The following is a 286-nucleotide window of genomic DNA, read 5'->3' as shown; positions in this document are numbered from 1 at the left end:
ATGATTCTTTGTTTTTTTATATATATATATATGCTTCATTTAAATTTGAGATGTTGTGTTTGACTTTTAACTATCTTTCCATATCTGCCAATGATTATATTTCATAAAAAAATTAAATCCCATTAAAAGAATAAGATATTCTTTTTTTATAGTTATCGGTAATCAACTCAATTTTATAATTGAGTCATTGAATTATTAATTCAACTGATAAATTATTGGTTCATTTGATTGATTCAGTCATAATTAAATAAAATTAAAATAAAAAATTAAAATGCATGTCTTTATA

This window comes from Arachis ipaensis, chromosome B02, assembly GCF_000816755.2.
Source record: "Arachis ipaensis cultivar K30076 chromosome B02, Araip1.1, whole genome shotgun sequence".
NCBI lineage: Eukaryota > Viridiplantae > Streptophyta > Magnoliopsida > Fabales > Fabaceae > Arachis > Arachis ipaensis.
Note: the sequence above shows the minus strand (reverse complement) of the source record.